The sequence below is a fragment of the Lissotriton helveticus genome, chromosome 7, assembly GCF_964261635.1.
Source record: "Lissotriton helveticus chromosome 7, aLisHel1.1, whole genome shotgun sequence".
Classification (NCBI taxonomy): domain Eukaryota; kingdom Metazoa; phylum Chordata; class Amphibia; order Caudata; family Salamandridae; genus Lissotriton; species Lissotriton helveticus.
The window spans coordinates 1,605,067,137-1,605,083,736 of record NC_136068.1 but is presented as its reverse complement, the minus strand read 5'-3'; the positions used below and the strand labels follow the sequence as shown (position 1 = coordinate 1,605,083,736).

The window sequence follows — 16,600 nt, the reverse complement described above, 5'->3', positions numbered from 1 at the left end:
GATTATCTGGTCTCCTTGGATGTCGTATCATTATATACCTCCATCCCCCAGGATGAGACTCTAGACGCCATCAGTTCCATCCTGGGGGAGTTGGACCTCGACTCCATTACTCCAGTTCCCTTTATAATGGCCTTAGCTAAAGTCGCCATGAAGGATAACTACTTCAGATATGAGGATACCATCTACCTCCAGACCTCAGGGACCAGCATGGGCAGCATTTTTGCTCCATCCCTGGCAAATCTATATGTTCATAGTTTTGAACAGGAGTCCGTGCTTACAGCTGAAAACCTTTTCTTTACATCAATAATATGGTGGAAGCGCTATATTGACGATATCTTGGTCGTGTGGAGAGGCGACCTTGATTCTGTCCTTCGCTTTCACGAGTGGTTGAATATCCAAAATAGGTTCCTGCGGTTTACAATTGAGACCAGCAAAGAAAGGATTTCCTTTTTGGACCTTTCTATTTACACCACTCCAACAGGCCTAGAAAGTGAACTTTTTCGAAAACCCATGGCGAGAAACTCACTCCTCCTTTATGAGAGTCAACATCCTAAGTCACTACGTGACAACTTACCTTTTGGACAGTTCCTCCGGGCCCGGAGGACTGTTCCACTCCAGAAACTTTTGCAAAACATGCAGCTACTCTCTCTAATCAATTGGTAGCCAGACATTATCCGGCAAAGTTGGTTAGACGCTCACTGAAGCGAGCCACTAACAATAGTCGCGATGCACTTCTGGAGCCCTCCACAGAAAAACCACCTTTGGCTCGCCTCACGTTTGTCAGAACATTTAACACCAAGTCTAACGCCATACAGAAAATAGTTAGACGACACTGGCGTTTACTCAACTGTAGCAATGATAAGACTGAATATCCACTTTTTGCTTTCAAACGCTCAAAAAATTTGCGAGATTCCCTTGTACATACTCGCCCAAAAGAGTTACCAAGAAGAACTATTGGAACACTATGGGATTTACCGGCGGCCACTGGACACCACCCTTCTGGTGGATGTTCGGTTTGCCCACAGACATCAAACATGACCAGTATAGATATTGGCACCAATCGACCATGGGAGTTGAGGCAATTCACCAATTGCAACAGCTCCAATCTGATTTACCAATTAAAATGTCCATGCAATGAGCTTTATTTATTTATTTATTTAGTATTTTGTAGAGCGCACAGCTACCTCCAGCGGAGGTGTCCCGGCGCTGAAGACCTTATCTCTGAGGAATCAGGGGAGTGTGAGAGGAGGCTTTTTAGAATTAGATTTGGGAAAAAAAACAGGTTTTCAGTTTTTTTCGGAATAGGGATTCTGATGTCAGAAATCTTAACTCTGTGGGCAGTTGGTTCCAGAGTTTGGATGTGGCAACTGCAAGGGCCCTTCCTCCCGTGCGTGCAAGACGGTAACGGGGGCATACCATGAGGCGTAGATGGTTAGATCTGAGGTTTCGTGGGGCTTGTGAAAACCTCATTCTCCGACGTAGGTATGTGGGGCCTTGGTCATTGAGAGCTCTAAAAGCCAGAGTTAAGGCTTTAAATTGGATGCGCAGTCTGATTGGGAGCCAGTGGAGTTTGATCAAGTGGGGTGAAATGGAATGGCGGTAAGGAATATTGCATACCAGCCTGGCTGCTGCATTTTGGACTCTCTGAAGTTGGTTGATGATGTAGGTAGGAGCACCTACATACAAGCTGTTAGCGTAGTCCAAGTGGGTGGTGATGAGGGCGTGGACTACTGTTTTCCGAGAGTCCAGCGGTAGAAAGGGGATGCATTTTTTTAACATTCGTAGCTTCCCGAAACAGGCTGAGGTGACTTTGTTGACTTGGGTTTTGCAGGAGAGGGAGGTGTTGAATTGGAAGCCTAGGTTTCGGGCGGCTTGGACTGGTTCTGGAGGAGGGTTGAGTTCAGACGGCCACCAGAGATTGGAGGGTAAGGGAGATTTCTGATTGAAGAATAAGACTTCCGTCTTGTCAGTATTGAGTTTTAAATTATTCGCAGACATCCAGGAGGCGATATTCAGCATGCAGTGGCGAAAGTTGTCGAATGATTTTTCAGAGTGGTCTTTGAAAGAGAACACCAGTTGGGTGTCGTCAGCGTAAAAGGTTACTTTGACGCCGCAAGATTCCACCACTTTTGCCAGAGGTATGAGGTACACATTGAAGAGGAGCGGAATATCATATTATATCGGAATGACTACAAGAACGGTCCGGACGCGAATGCTTGAACATAAAAGTACTTTTCGGTGCAAGAAGAGTGTCTCTAAATTGACAAAACACTTTATACAACATAACCACGGAGAATCAGATTTCACGTGGACGGTCCTTGAGAAACCCTTTATTCCTTCTCATACAAGTGATGTATCCAAATTTCTATTTAGCAAAGAACAAAAATGGGTATATAAATTACATACAGACAGTCATGGGCTAAATGATGAAATACCACCTGTTTAGCCTTAAATGAACAGTTTTTGTTGTTGCCAATAAGAGATTTCCAAGCTGAGGCGACAAACAAGATATATCATAGATGTACTATTTATAAAGGTCATCTGGCAGATATACATTCGGAGTGGTCCCTATAAGTGTAGACCCTTCGTAGTTTCTATTAACCACCGACTGATTCCTGTTTGATTATGTTTTTTCAGGGTTACTTTTTAATTTTTAATTTGTATTCCCATGCAAATCTTATAATGCGATGTACACTCCTTAAGCTTTGACTGATGGCCCTGTCCGGTGATGCTGCTTAGGGAGTCGGCAGTAGTTCGAAAACCGGACAATAAACTACTAAAATGAAGAGAATGACATAATCGGTTAGTTTTTGGCTTTTCTCGCGAGATCAGGGAGTTTGGCCTGTTCGCGTTTGGTCTGACATATACTATGTGGATAGTTGTAACTCCGAAGCTGAGCGCCAATCCCCGACATGTCTAGGAATAAAGGATAAAGGAAAGTAGTATACAATTCTTATTTACTTTCCGTAGTCAATTTCTGTACGAGTCATGAGTACGTTTGATGTCATTTTGTAGTTCGGGATTACTCTCGCGAGAATACGAAACTCGTGTTTACAGATCAGGGTTGGTTTTTAAGTTAAGGAACGTACCACTCGATATTCAAGTAAGTTCCTTTAAAAGATGACCTAAAGTGATGTATAAGCAAACGATATCTCAATCTAATCGGGTCTTTGCTCACACTAAAGAACCAGCTACGTAAAAAACTTTGCTCTGATGTTTGGCTAATTGGTCTTGGAGTCGATCACTTAAATTTGGCCCTTCCTGTCACGTTCGTTGCCTCCCCCTGACTCTGTACCAGCCAGAGGCAACGACAGACAGGTGAGCATAAGGAGGGTCATCTCTGGTGTTCTGCCGTTAATATTTGTTGTTTGAGCATGTAAGCACTTAAGACACTCTGTTTAGTCTTGTTTAGGATAATTTTTTCTTAATTATATGTCTAATGACTGCCGTACTAGTGGCCATTATAGAGACTGTTAGAACACATCTAGAGAGAGGGGGTCTAACCTGATTGGTCAGGGTCCTTCAGGGTTAGGATGAAGGGAGTAAGTTTCACTCTGAGGGGCAAGTGAATGTGAGCCTGAGCATACTATATATACATGACAGAGCAGTACAGTCCTATGTGTTCTCGCTGCTGTTTTTAAAGCTCGGGACATCTTGCTTCCACAGAGCGGGGTCTCACTATTCCTGAGCCAGGTCCAGGAGAGGTGAGGTCTGTTCCCCTGACACACTGGGTGAGTAGAATACTGTCCCATAGAGCGTTTTTAATGTTCCTGGACAGGATGATGGGTACATGAATGATTCTAATAGTGTGTCCACCATGCGTTTGTTGTTACAGATGTCTGAGACACCAGGTGACACGTAGGAGAATTAACAGATGACGGAAAATGATATCCTTTTTGTTATCATATTATTTCACTAATTTTTTTATTAATTTAGCACATTATCTATCACACGCAGTAGCATTTACAAGGTAGAACAGAGTCCCTGAAGAAAGCCTAGGGTCCTATTCCCAAGAGGCTGAAACATGTTGGCCCCCTTGCAGGTATTTGGTTAAACTGCAAGATACATATATTACTGCACTGTCTTGTTTTTAAACAGGAAGAGGCCCTTCTTTTCTCAAATAAAAAAAAATTTCCTCGTGGTTCTCTATCCTATTTTAAATTCACCACTTTCATATTTTTCTTGCACTGCACTTGATTCCAACAGATCAGAGTCACATGGTCCTAAAGTGATTGTGGGTCGGAATCCCATTTCCTGATAAAGGGTACAATCTCCGTCTCAATGATCTAGAGACATGCGACCCTTATAGGATAACCAAGTGATAATATTGATCATACAAGCTTTTGATGGGAATCCTAAATGTGTTTCCTCTACAATCACTGGGGGCCCACTTTTTGATATTCCATATCCCAAATCAGAACTAGTTAGCCTTGGCTTTATCTGGTTGTACTAATCTAGACATCCAGTTAATTACGTGGAGGTTCTTAAAAATCCTCTTGTTGAGACCCCTAGGTTTCCCTGTTGTATATGCATTAGTTGTGAGGAATATAACCTAGGCTGGTCTATAAACATTCCTCAGACCCTTCATTATTAGTTTGTTGTTTATATACCTAATCTAATGCAATAAGGTCATGCCGCGCAACTGTGCTACATGGGGGAGTGGCAGCGTCCACTGACCATGAAGCACTGGTCTTTTCTGGACCAGGCAGTGGCTGGGATCCACACCTGGAAAATGTCATGGTTCCCACGTCCACTGGGTGTCTACATCTCGCCTGTGGTCAGAGCAATAAATAGGGATTTGGGATAGGGTATACTCCTCTAAGCAACTATCTACACAGATTTCCCCACTTACACCAATTATAAGTAACCCGGATTTTCCGCAGGCCATGCAGGAGAGGGTCTTCTTGCGTTGGCAGGAGGCCAACTGTAAACTATTCGGTGATTTGTTTGACGTGTGGGGCCTTTAGGACTTCAAAGCGGTCCGACAAGATTTCAGGCTCCCAGACTCAGAATACTGAAATTACCCTGCAATTCGACAGTGGGTGACCCTTCCCACCATTAGGCCCAATGCCAGCAGGCAATTGACTGGCTTCTGTCCAGAAAAGAAGACTACTGTATTTTGTCCAACATATATTCCTTCTTAAACACTCGGACCACCCCCTACAGACACCGGCTGGGCGGAAGTGAGAAAAAGAATGCAAACGCAAGTGTACAGATAAGGAATGGAAGGATATCCTGCACCGCACGCGCACCTCAGCTACTAGCGCCTAAAACTAGTCCATTATTGGTACTATACTCCCGCACACCTGGCTAAATGGCAAAAAGTAAAAGATGATACATGTTGGCGACACTAAACTCATTCAGGTACACTAACTCACTTGCTATGGCACTGCCCCAAGCTCCACATGTATTGGAGGGAGGTCCAGGCGAACATCGATAGGATGTTCGACACTGAAATACCCCGCTTTCCTATCTACATCCTGTTGGGGCTGCCCAATATACAAACCTACCCACTACATTCTAATAAAGGGCAGGCTATTAGCCTGGCATTATGCGCAGCAAAGCAAGTCCTGCTATCAAAGTGGGGCACCGATATTATCCTAACTCACGCAGACTGGCTGCACAAACTCTGGGATTTATTAGGAAAGGAAAAGTTGACAGCGGTTATCAGTCATACTATATCAAAGTTTGAGAAAACGTGGGGAACATGTACAAAACATCTCTCTGACGTGTATCAAGAGCTTACATGCCCGATACATTTGTGAATATTGCAGATTACGCCTTCTACCCCCATTGATGATTAAGACACATAACATGTAAGATGACCTATTTATAAATGTGAAATGAGCATGGCTGCTATTTTTGTTACTGTTTTGTTAATGTTTGATCCCTGTTTCCTCTTCCTTCCCCTCTTTATTTGTGTTTCTCCCAACTTCGGGAGGATGTAGGAGGAGGGAATTGTGAACTAAACTTAATAAAATGTTACAATCCTAAAAGAATTCTAGGTGCTGCTCTGCTTGTTTTAGGATAATTGATTACAGAAAAACTGTTCTCTGCTGAAAATAATTTTAAGAGGGAAAATCAGTCTTGTATGTGTCAACTTCTTCTTCACCATCAGTAGACTTGTAAAAAGCTACCAAATACTATTCCCAACTTTTTCATATTTCAGTAATTAAAAAATCAACTGCTATAATTTCCCCCCATATTCCACACCAATATCTTTATGCACTTCATCTCGAGTGGTGTATTGTTAGTGGACCGGTTCATGGCCAATGTCACAATAAATGTGATGTATGAAAGATTTATGGATGTTTTAATGGATCAGTACATGATGAAAAACAGAATAAAAGTGCCCTGCAGAAGGTGTGAAGATCACATACTGCGTGCATAGTAGACAATGAATGTTTCGACAGCAGTGCATTATGAGATATCTGAATTTTTAAATGATAGGGAGGCGGTTCACGACCAGGTTGGCTAGTGGTGCACGTCAGAGCTCTTGGTATGTCATAGAACGGTGACAGCTTTGAATGGTGCAGGTCAACAGCAGAACAATTAACAAAATAGTGTGCATGCTATATAAAGGACACTGAAGACAATGACAAATACACTTCTAGCAGTTTCAACATCCACAACCTATGGCCCTGGTCAAACGTGCTGTAAAAGGTTACTGACAGCATGGTGCATCAAATGGTCGCTTGGTCGATTTTCCTACACAAAATGGCCAGGTCTCTATTTGCTAGTAGATCAGAAATCAAAGCAGTGCATTTGTAGACACAGCAAACGACCTTTGTGATCAATTACGATAACTCCTTTGTGCTATTTCACTATTGTCCTGTCATAGGTGTTGCATACAGCCGGTCCTGTGTCGGTTCCCCATAATAGTTACCCTGTGGTTGCTTCTTAGTAATAGCAAACATCAGAGACTATAAAATAAACTGCAAGAGGCAAGATGTGCATCGAATGCAACCAAATGTGAGGTATGTAACTCTATCATGTGTTTCCCATGTCAAAGGAACTACTGACCAGAACGCCAACCTTGAGCCCTACTCACACATTGAAATTTGGTCTTAAATATAAGTTCACAACCGAATTTATTCTGTTATGCCACCCTGGAATGCACAATGGGATTCCTAACTGGTCTAAGACCATTTACAAGGGGGAGATCTCCACCACATGTGTTCATCTCCACAGTCATAACTCCCACTCCAGGAGTGGTACGTGAGTTTTGAAGGTGTGGTTTGTCTTGGAAGTTTGTGAACGCAGCAAACTTGGATGTATGTGGGCATTCATAAACTTCTCTACGATCCGTCTCCGCCCCAGAAAAAGTTTTACTCCGGCGCAGGGCTTGAATAACTCTACTTCCAGGGTGGAAAGGGCAACAGATTACCCCTAGATTTGCTGCAGGTGCAAAGGAAGGGTTTTCTCCACGAAAAATGCGTTCCCCTTGGAATAAAAAAGAAGTGCATTTGCACAGGGGACCCCATTCCTTCTGTGTGGAGTTCTTGGCTATGTCGAACTCTGCTCGCCGGGAAAGGACCCGGCAGGGAAAGTCTCATTGCCCTCCATTAGGCATGGAAACCTGCGGCAGGCAGAATTATCAAGAAACATAAATCTGAATTCACGAGTAAATGTAAATCTGCGAGTGCAGATTTATGCACAATTCTGTCAAGCTGCCTTTGCAAAGAAGGGTATTACAGGAGTCAAGAGCCTGTCAGTAAACGTCCATGATTGCTTTGGTGTAAGAGCATCCCAAGCCACAGATCTATCTATTGGGTCATACAAACACGACTTATCTTATTGTGCACCAACTTGAACTGTTATTTTTATTCTGGCACATCAAGGAACATTTAGCAGCCCGAAGTTCGTGACAATATTTGTTTGCATGCTAAAGATATAATCGAAACTGAACCTTTTTCATATTTCAAAAAACGTTACTCAGTACTTTGTTGCTTTTCTGGCAAAAACAAATCCCGGAACGCTTACCAACCAAATGTTGTTCTAAATGCTCTGAGCCTAGCAATATTGTATTTGTATTGTATTTGTTTAGCAGATAAATTCAATTTACCAGGCGTGGAGTACAGAACAAACAAGTATAGTACATTGCCGCATCAGCAGTTTGGTGTGGCCAGATTTAGGAGAGAGCATGTTCATTGTTAGGTAAACATCCTTGATGACGGCACATATAGGCTGTAATACTTATTGTACACATTTACACGACACCAGCTGGTGAATAACATCATGATGTTATGTTATTTGTATGGAACTTTGATACACTGGGGCCCAAAGGAGTAGCTAGGAGAGGAACAGAGTGTTGAAAGCCTAGTCAGGACCATACTAAGCTGACAGAGTGCTAGGGTGAAGCATCCACTGTCCCAATGAGGGTCTCTCCTTGAACCCTGATAGCTGCATGAGAAGTGTGACTAGAATCTGTGGGAATTTGGATTCAGTCTTCTGCTTTCTAGCAGCTCTAAGAACTTTCATAGAATCTCTCAACAAATGCATCATGATTTCTAACCCTGTCATGTCTGATTCTGCTCACTATCACCTTACCCTTTGATTCTACCACATTCCCAATATAATTCCTGTCCATTCCCTCCATGTCTGTCAGATATCTAAGGCCAGTTACAAAGTACTATCGCTCAGTCAGATGAGACGGTATTGGCGAAAACAACTGCATCCTAAGTGCTCCATCCTCACTCCATTTTGCACATAGCTTTCTCTCTATAGGACACTTTTCCTTCCGTCCTCATCAATGCTCTGATTTGTCCTTAGGGTGGCCTCGTAAGCTATAAAAATAATTGAAAAAAAGTTACACGAGGTGGTGGAGGAAGTGCTGCTATGAGCAAAAGAACAGTAGGCTCTGAAACAGCCCTGAACCTGTTCCCTTTCAAGGTGTTTGCACACCTGTGTCACAACTATTAAAAAATCAGTGTTAGGTTGTTCAACATGTACTTCTTAAGTTGGTCAGGGTGTACTTTGTTGGTTTCTTTGTGTATCCCTACAATTGTTGGGCCTATTCTAAACCCCACCCATTTTTAAGTACGTACACCCTATTTTTCAACCACTCCCCCAGTCGCTCCTACATTTATTACTAAGTAGTAAACTTACATGTGTGTGGATCTTCCCACAGAAAAGATAAAAGAAATGGAGAAGGAGATTTATACTTGTAGGTTTGTGAATAGCATTTTTAAGTACTTTGGTAGTATTCTAGTACTTCAGTAATTCTACGTGTACTACACAATGTAATTTGTGAATAGCACAGAGCTAATAATTGATGAGAACCCTGCATCAATATTCCACTGCAACCCAAAGATATGATGAAAAATGTGGATTTTTAAAACATTTTTTTACCAAATTTGCTCAATACTACATTTATTGAAAGGACACATCTACATCCCAGAAAGCTAATAAAGGAAATGTAGCCCTGTATATGCAATATAAAACTCATATTGGTATAACTATGAAATGCAGTTTGTATAAGCTGTATGTACAATCTAAATGTAACGTTGGAGCAGACAGTAAATAGTCGCAGATTAACTGTTCTGATGACAGATCTCAAACTCAAGGCAATCACATATTTTCTAATTTTGTACAACATAAGAAACATAATAGAGCAAGCCAGATCTCCCAATCCCTAGTTGGCTATCTGGAAGAACAATCTGAACACTATGTTTATCAAACGTTTGGCAATTAATTTTAAAACATGCTAATATCTTCCTCTCTCTCTCACGCCGGAACATATTCCTGCAAAGACGTTGACGCCATACGTGTTACTCTAGCTCTTGTGAGAGTACCATACCAGACATTTATCTCTTTTTTAAGGGTCTGGGGTGCCCACTGGCAATAAACTAGGTGCAACACATTTGGAAAATGTAGAAATCAACTGAAAGTTGAACTGGTTTTGAGTACATGTCACCAAGTTCCAGGGATCGTATCTGGATTGTATCACAACATACCACAAACATATATTTGTAACATCTACACATCCTGAGGTTTATGTAACTGACTGCTAGACCTGCCTCGCCCTCACTGGCTACCCTGAAAAAGAATTACATTTTTTCCTAAAACAGCAATTCTCTAGTGTTTCTCATGTAAAATCATATCCCTGCTAAACTCGATACAGAGCTGAGATTCTCTGGCTCTCCTGAGAACACAGTACCAGATATGTGATGGTGATGAGTTTGTGCAGGGAAACCAATAATTCGACACTAGAGAATGCTTTTAATAGGGAGCTTCCATGGACAGTGACAGCAGTATCTGAGCCAGAGCTGGCCGGCACCCAGGGGAACCTACCAACCGGAGACATTTCTGTAATGTACAGACCCACAGGACTCCAAGGTGATGTGGTATACATGAATCCCAAAACTTATTTTAACCCCAAAAAGCTTTGCAAATGCAGAAGTATTCTTAAAGAAAATCACAATCTCTTTACCTTTCTGGGACAGAAAACTCCAGAAGTTCCAGCTACTGTCAAAAGTCATGCAATCCAAGGTTCCCACATTTCTCCCTATAAAAGCAATATTGCACATGTGGTTGAAAAGTAGACCTATTGCAGAAGACTGGAACAGACCAAAACGTTGACCATGTGAGGATCATATCGGCACTACTCAATCAATTTTTTTAAAGGGCCCACCCCCACATGAAGTACCATAATGGTGTACAGTTTTTGCCAGTATTGTCATTATTCGTACAGCATCCAGCCATTTCTCTTGGAAGGCAACATTTCATGTATGCAGTTAAACATTTCTCCTTACTCGTCAATTAAACAAGAAGTGCAGTTTAAGTTGATATGTTATGCATAATTTTATTTGCACAATCGGCCAGAAAAAGCGACATACTTTCTCCTGAGAACAATAGGCAAAGAGTAATTTGCAGGCGACCCATCTGCACCCCTTAACCCCTCTTTTAAATGATCCAGTAACACCAACCTCAGTCAGCAGACGAATGCCCACATGTACAATTTAAACAACATATTAGTGGTTCCCAAATTAGCATAAAAAATATATTGTTATGGGGTCTCATATTGTACATATGAATTGTGTATCTTTAAGGGCGGATGTCCTCCAACTACAAACAACCAGCTCAATGAAGAATGATCAGAAAGGATCCTAGGTCCGTAATGGAAATTTGTGATCTTCTCCCTGCCCCAGTAATATATCTATTAATGAGTACACGTCTTTAGGCATCTATCAGTCCAGAGTCGATTGCTCCAGTGTTCTCTTCACCAGAGCCTGGGGTAGCTGTGCAGAATTGTCCAGTTTTGGTCAAGGACACAATTGAAGTCTCCTGCCCATAGTATATCCGACTCGCTGGTGTCTTTAGCAGATGGACAGATGGAAGAGAAGTAACAGGATCATGACGATTAGGAGCATATACCTAAGCAGGCACATCGTCCCCTCTGTGGGCATGAACCTTAAAAGGCATGTGTTTATCAACACATTGTTACCCTCTCTGTGCTGAGGAAGTAGAGTAAACATAAAACATCAAGCTGCCCACAGCCTCCCCAATTAAATATGTTTTCCCATAGTCAGATGAGTCTCTTTTAGATACATTCTTTGGGCCTTCTCCCCAAAGAAATTGTAGAACATGTAAGCATTGTTAACATGTAATATAAGAATCAAGAATGCAGCTGGTATGACTTGACTAGCATCAACAGAAGTAGGAAACACAGCACAGTGAAATACCATTCATATATCTATTGTGCTGGTGTGACTGAGCACTCTGTGAAAGCCACCCTAAACCAACCCATAGTCCCAGCCACACCGAAGTCACCCACTGCAAACAGGGGATTATATTCCCATCCAATTGAACCAAAGCACAACAAATAGGTGAATGAGCATAGTACACTGCTGGATTGCCAGTACACTCATCCAGCAGCCTCCATTCATGGGATCGCAACAGGAGCTTGTAGTGCTGTGAAGGAAAATGAAACCTGTAAAGGCTAGATACCAGGACGAATCATGAAAAACACATTGTGCAGGCTGCCTCTAGAGACTGACCAAGGCATCTATCAGTCTGCAGTCTGCAGTTCTAGGGGACCTAAAGCAGGCCTTTGCAAACAATGTTGAGAATGTTGTTCAGGGCCTCATTTTTCTCCCTTAGTGTCTTGTTATTCCCGATTATTAACCTGCATATCTCTGCAAGGGGGTCATCTGCCTTTTGGTTGCACTCTGTGAATGCTCCAAGGTTCCCAGTGCTGACGGAGAGTTGCTTGACCAGCCCACCCCTTGACTTTGCATAGCTGACTGCAACTGTATGTTTGTTGTAGGCACATACAATATTTCTTGAGGGGCATGTGGTAGTACAAATAGAGCATAGGTGTTACAACTCGGGGGACAGCTATAGTGGGGCATAGGATGAGATAAGTGAGTCAAGCTCTTATCAGCAGAACCTCAGCAATAGAAAGTAGTGGGCCAAAAGTGGTAGCTAGTCACCGCCTGACAGTTCATGATAGATGGAGGAAACAGTGAGCAGAAGTAAAGGAAGAAAGTAAGCAGTCCCGGTCTTATATATGTAAGTGAAGAGACTGTTCCATCATCCACCATGTCAGTCCACTGTCCCCATAGCCTCCAGTTAAGATCCAAATACAGGTAGAGGAGTTGGAAGCACCCTGATGCTCAAGCCATATCCCACAGACCAAGCGTCACTACTTGGGACATCAGGCAACTCAGCTTAATCTCCACAGCAAAGGACTCATGCTGGCACTGGCAGTAGTGTCCATGAGCCTCCAGGTAGCAGCCCTAGCCACCAACTTCCCTCTGTTACTTAGGGCCAGTATTGTGGAAAAGTGTAAATTCTATGTTAGCATAAGCGGCAGCCATTTTATCTGTCGCGTCCATTTAGTTTCTGTCATCTTCATTTTACTCTCTGCTGTTCGCCTTTTCACCCAGCCTGTGTCCTTAACTTTTGCTGACCTTTCTGACATGGTCAATCTGATGTACGTGCTGGGGGCTGCAGCTGCCGGTGCAGCATGTCTTAGATGTTATCAATTGATTGCTTATTGCCGCCATAAACATTCCTTACTCCCCCTCCTCATCTCCTGACCACCTGGTCATCCATCTGCTCTGGTTTGCCTGTAGCTATTTCCATGTTTAAACCTGTTCCCTCCAGTTTCCCTTCCCATGCGATTACACTGCAAAAAACTGTATATAAGGGTGATGGTTTTTGTATTCAATGTACTTCCTCCCACACCACTGAGGGTGTTTGGCACAGCCTTGCTCATGAGCATTTAATAAACTTGGTTTGTTTTACTTCACTCCAGTGCCGATCTCTCTTTTGTTAGTCTTCGGACCCGTGGACGAGAGGGTGACCCTGCACCAGTGTGCCCTCACGGGGTACATTTCCACAATTGGCGCCCAGCACGTGGGGCCCCATCGGAGACGCAGCCGTCTGAAGGAGTGGTCTTGGCCGAAAATTGAAATTATCACTGAGGACGCACACTGCATGAGAAGACTTTTGTCTTTGCATCCAAAGTGAACTTTCCGGTTTTCCGACTTGACCCTCCGGGTGGTGGCCGGTCTCTGAGGCAGCACTCTTGATTGTTTGGTTTGGTTTTGGTATTCATTCTTTGCAAAGACTGAAGGCAGGTATTGTGGGGATTTTTCTCTTTCTGAAACTGGTTTGGATAAGTAATATTTTACAAATACTTGTAAAAGCATGCCTGCTTTGAGCACACTTCGTAAGTGGTGCTGCTGTTGTAGTACTAGGACTGTTTTGGAACAAAGTGAGCAGGCTCCCCCAGAATGGACCCCGACTAGAGCTATGTATATAAGATATGGTATTTGTCCCATAATGTATGGCTCATTGTGGAACAAATACACAAAGAAAGAGCCCGATCTACAGTGGCCAGTGAATGGATCATTTGATTTTAAGAAGGTTCAGTATGTGGAACAGTGTTTGTTCAAAAGGAAGAGTAGACAGGGTATGTTTGATTGTTTGCGTATGTGGGATAAGGAAGTGCGAGAGAGAGGAAAGAGGAAGCTACAGCGAAGAAAGAGCAGCGGAAATCAATATATCAGAAATGTGTTGAATTGAGAGATAAAGAGATGCAGGAAGAAATAGAAAAGAAAGATAGGGAACATTGATTGCAGGTAAATGGTCAGTACCCTATTAGACGTCCTGTTTATTCAATACTTAATAAGCCTCATGATGATTCTATCTTATTAGAGCGACTCCCACCACCATATAAATCTCCTGATCCGAGTGCCCCTGAGGGAGGTACTTCAGATGAGGAAATATTTCCCTCAAAAGAGGTGGACAAAGATAAGCAACTCATACGACAGACTCGCTCCACTCTGTCTAGCGAAGAGAAAGATACATTGAAGGGCAGTGGTAGAGAGGAATCTCGGCGGAAAACCACAGCGACGGTCCTCACAACTATGGTTCAGGCTTGGGAAGACGCAAAACAGTTATATTTTTTAGAAAAATTCTGTTGGGATGTATTATATAATTGGCAACATATCTCTGATGAACCAGGCCCAAAAGACTTGAATGCGGATTATAAGCAGTTAGAAGATGCGACTTACTCTTTCAAAAATATACCTGATGCAATTAGACAAGCGGATGACACATTGAAACTGCAAAAGGAAAAAGAATTAGCTAAACAGCAGCATAAAAGCGTAGAAATAGAAAAGTCTCAGACAAAGAATACAGATGTCCCAATCGATGCAAATATTCCAAGTAGTAGTACGCATGCTATGAAACCAATGCGTGAAGCCGCACCTCCGTATGTTCACCTGAAGGGTGCGGGAACAAGTGATGATAAGGGTTCTGATGATGCAAAGGGATATTTTATTTATAATTGGGTCTATACTCCTTGGAGTAGAGCAGATGCTATGGCCCTTAAGACTGCCTTGCTCGACCCCCGGAAAAACCCTGCCACCTTCTATGAGGAGGTAGAGGTAAAGTAAAGTAAAAGTAAAGTCCACATTTGTAAAGCGCACAATCACCCGTAAGGGTCTCTAGGCGCTGGGGGCCGTCGGGAAGATTAAGCGAGCTATTGCCCAGAGTCACATGGTGCTGGGTTAACCTGCCGCCGGAGCTGGGGATCGAACAGTGGTCCCCAGATTCCAGCGTCAGTCGCCCTGGCCGCGGCGCCACACCTCTCCCACACAGCTCTTGCACTATGACCTTAGCGGATATAGATATGTTCTTTGGGCTTATTTTGCCTGCCCCCTGATATGTGGAGAACGATTCTTAAAATTGATGACACTACGGCATTTGGTGACACTTGGGAAAAATCAGAAGAAATAGATGCGGATAGGTTACCTGCCCTGAAGCCACAACAGGGGATATTAGACCTCCCTAAAGCTATTGTAACTAAATAAAAAACTCTTATACCCCCTAACAAATAGATTGGACTACGTTAGCATCCTGTAAACAGAAAAAGGATGAGTCCGTTTCTGATTTATTTTCTAGATTTGAGGAGACATTTCATGATTTTAGTAGACAGTCGTTAGCCGACGAGACAGGTAAACACCTTTTTGTAGACAAATTTGTTGCTAATATGTTACCAGAAATATCTAGTCGCCTCAAAGCCAGTGAAAGTTCTTGGACCACGTCCTCCCCAGATTTGAAAGGTTATGATGGCCCAACTGTATGGTCCGACATTTAGGGGAGGTGTAAGAGGTGGACGTGCAAAGCATACACCCGGAGCTCTCCCTCTCCTTCGGGCAAATTTGTCTCCTGATCAGTGTGCCTATTGTAAAGAGACTGGGCAGTGGCGTTCTGAGTGCCCCCGTTTGCAAGGTTAGCAATACCAGCGGGGTAGGGGAAGTATGAGAGGGCGCCCAGGGAATTTAGGAAGCAGAGGAGGTGCAGGAGCTCGCCCCTGGTTTGAGGCAGTTGAACAGGGACCGAACTACCCTAATACCTTTGACAAACGACAACCAGTACCAAATGACTGAATAATCTGCTGATACGCCTACAGATTCTGATTATGCATAGGGATGCCGAGGACAGGATGCCGAGGACAGGTATGGGACCGGTTGAGGTGCCAGTAGATCAAATGGGTCCCTATATTGACGCAGATGTCTTGGGATCTACAGATCAATTTCTGGTTGATACAGGGGCTACCCGTAGTGCCCTGTCAAAAAGGTTGGTTCCTAGGGCTCATCTATGTGGCACATTAATAACATCGATACGGTTCGACGGAACACCTACATCTAGCCCACTATCACAGCCACTTGAATTCGGACTAGATAAATTCACTGCAACATGTCCATTCTTGCTCTCTCCTAACACTCCAGATAATATTGTAGGTATCGATATGCTAAAATATTTTTGTGCTACAATACGCTGTTCCACAGAAGGTGTACGTGTTATCCTTTATGACAACTATCCAATTATTGATAGATCTTGCCTTATCAATGAGGACGCCGCTCTGGCGTCCCGACCTTGCACTTTGTGGGCTAGACCGGACACTGACGTGGGCCAAATGGTTATTCCACCTGTACAAATACAAGTGAGGGAGGGTGCCTCGTTTGCTCCAATATAAGATATCTCGAGAGGGCGAGGAAGCACTAGCAGGTATTGTCCAGGATTTGATTAAAGTGGGTGAAGTGGAAGAGGTTCCCTATAATACCTGCAATAGCCCTATCCT

General features: G+C 43.2%; 1 protein-coding gene across 2 annotated transcripts in view; it reads right to left on the bottom strand.

The window, feature by feature from the left end:
* The window catches only part of LOC144770579 (sodium-dependent neutral amino acid transporter B(0)AT2-like), a 392,280-nt gene that overhangs the window by 208,663 nt on the left and 167,017 nt on the right, over positions 1 to 16,600 (bottom strand). The window contains exon 2 of one of the 2 annotated variants that reach the window (XM_078655228.1): positions 10,433 to 10,507. The exons of the other annotated variant lie outside the window; for it this stretch is intronic. The gene's annotated coding sequence lies outside the window, so the exon portion shown is untranslated. The remainder of the gene's footprint in view (positions 1 to 10,432; positions 10,508 to 16,600) is intronic. 2 annotated transcript variants of the gene reach the window in all.